The following is a 2,974-nucleotide window of genomic DNA, read 5'->3' on the forward strand; positions in this document are numbered from 1 at the left end:
TTTTTTTTTTTTTTTTTTTTTTTTTTTTCAAGGATTGGATTTGGGGATTGTGCTCTGGTTTTGCTTGGGGTGAGCGGGGGTGGGGGGCGGGTGATTTTAGTATTTCTTCCTGATCCAAGGTGCCTTAACGCAGTGCTGTTCTAGCAGACCGGGCCATCGCTTCGGGGATTCGCCCTGGCCTCCCCGCCCCTCCGTGAGCCCTCCTAGGACCGGGTGCAGTGCCAGCTCAGCAGATCCCCACGCCTTCCACCCCCTCTGCTGCTCCTTGGCTCTACCCCCTCCTACCCCTCTTCGCCTGCCGCCTTCTAAGCTCCCACCAGGGCGATCGATGGACGCTGCAGAGAAATAGAAAGTGATACGGGGGTAGAAAATCAGAAGCATTCAGATGGGACGGACCTACAGACACCAAAGAGCACAGACTTCTAGCTTTTATAGAAAACACTGGACTTTTACTGGGGTTACCACATACACACAGACAGACACACACGCAGACACCCAGAAATCCAAGTTTGGGGCTCTTCCACCCCACTTTCCCCAATGCCCAACAGCCGATCTGTTTACAACTTCGTTAAACTGAAGATCGGGAAAGCTCTGAGAGACGCTGGGGGAGTTCAGGGTCCCCCGGCAGCATCCTCGTATCCTCGCCCTCCCCCGCCCGGTCACCCCAACCCCCTCCTCTGCAGCCCGGAATTGGGGAGCCCCCTACCTGGCCGGCCGGCTTGGCGCAGGGGCGGTGCTGAGCCGGCGGAGAGCCCGAGTCGGAATGCGGCAGGTCGCCTTTGCAGTACCGGGGCGCGAGCAGTGGCGGTAGCCGCAGCAGCATCTGAGAGGTGCAGGGCAACTCGCCCCCTTGGTGGGTCCGCTGGTCCAGTGTCCCTCTCAGTTGGACAATCGCTTTACTGAGCAGCTACCGCGGAAATGTCCATCCTCTACCCCCATTCTCACCCAATGCCAGCAACCTGGAGATACTGTCCTGCCTCCCGTACAGGGATTCCGGAGAATGCGGGGCTGAAAAGCAAAACTGCCACCCTCTCTTCAATCTCCGAAGCAAATGACGATAAACAGCACTCGCCCCCTCCTAACACTATGGGAGCCCTTGATTCGATCCCGAAGGAGGCGGGCGGGCAAAAGCCTGGATCTACATGGCTTTCCGGTCCCCTCTGCTCTCCGCACCCCAGTGCGGACCTCTCCGAGGCTACACGACGCGCCAGGAGCCTTTAGGAGCTCCGAATGGGGCAGGGTGCGTGCGGCGGCGGGTCCGCTTGGTCCATTTCTGGGCGCTGCAAGATCAGCAGAAACCTGAGAAAGCGCCTGGAATGCGGAGCAGCGATTGGCCCACCCGGGCGTGGGTTGGGGAGGGCGGGGGAGGGCAGGAGCGAGGAGGTAGATGGAAAATATGAGGGGGTGGTTTGGCAGAGAGGGGGTTGTCATTCAGTTCCCACCCTTGCCAGCACAGCTTTTCCCTCACCTACCAGAAAAACCGACCACCGACTCTTACTTCCCTTGTGGCCCACAGCCCCACCCACGCAGGGCCCCCAGCCGCGCGCGACCTTCCCCGCGAATTTCACATTGGAAATGGTCAGGTCCGACGCAATGCAGGAGGTGGTGTTCCTGGCAAAACTCCTCTTATGGGTTTGCGTTTGTGCAGTCCCACAATAATCCACTTCCATCCTACTGCTCTATACGCCATCCCGCCCCTCCTCCAGGGGGCTCTCCGCTGGGCCCACTCGCTTCTCCCCGCCGGCCGAATTCAGAGATGTAGGTAGAGCTCTGCAGTTGAGGATCACTGGGTTTCTTCTGTGTAGTGTAACTGGAAGACAGTGGTGCTGAGTCGGTCCCTCTGTAACCTACCACGGGAGTTGAAGTTTCCTTACAATCAGATTATTTTGAAATATAGAGAATGTGACTTGTGGGGGACCGAAGGCTTCGTGGGTTTGTGGGGTTGTCTGCCAACTTGCTGCTAATTGGGACGAATCTGAGAAGCAAGTCGCCTACTCACTTCCCACCCTCCGTCCCGCCTCCCGCAGCCTCTTTCCCCGGCCTTCTGACTTCCACAGATTCACTTTCAAGGCTTGCAACTTATTCGGGAAAGGGTCCCCACAGAGGCGCTAGGCTGCGCGAATCGGGGGCGTGCGCGGCGTCCTGGGAGTGCGGCCGGAGCTGCGCCCCCAGAGGCGCAGCACTGGAGGAGGCAGTCAGTAGCTCTTACTTCAGCTGCTGCGGATTCTCTAAGGAGCCAGCAAAGAGCCAGAGTCGCTGTTGATTGGTTCTTCGCGCAGCCTTGGGAACACCCCTTCACACCACCACTGTTCACGTTGCCTACCGCCCACACCACCCACCTCTTTAATCAAAGCCAATGATTGCATCCTCCCCACACTACCCTGGCTAGTGGAAAGCAGGGGCCTCCAAGGGGTTACCCAGGCAGCACAAGAATCTCGGGTATGGAACTAGTTAAATCCCTCCTCCAGTTTCAGACTCCAGCATTCCTTTCAGAAAAATAAAAGTGTTTGTTCCCTCTCTCAGATTTTGTACCCCAGCTTTTCTTCTATGAACAATGAGTCGTCTTATAGAGTACTCCTCCTTCCGACATTAAACTTTGCCCTTTTCGCACCTTCCACACACATATTCCTCAATCTCACGCGGTAACTCCACTGATCCCTGTCTGCACTGCTGCTTAAAAAAAAAAAAAAAAATTCGACACAACACACACACACACCAATCTCCCCCAAAACAGAGAAACCAGGCAGAAATGAACGTTGAAACTGCACTGAACAGTATGGTCAAGTCTCTTGATTTGTTGTTGTTTTGTTGGTGGTTTGTTGTTGTTGTTCCTGCTACCACTGCTGCTAGAATCCTAATGGACAAAACCCTAATAGACATAATAAACATTTTGTCACTATTCCCTATTCTTCTGTTTCTCTATCTCTGCTCTTGTTTCCCCTTCTTCCTGAGTAGCACCCTGCCCTCCTTTGAA

This window comes from Marmota marmota, unplaced genomic scaffold (genome assembly GCF_001458135.2).
Source record: "Marmota marmota marmota unplaced genomic scaffold, marMar, whole genome shotgun sequence".
Classification (NCBI taxonomy): Eukaryota; Metazoa; Chordata; class Mammalia; order Rodentia; family Sciuridae; genus Marmota; species Marmota marmota.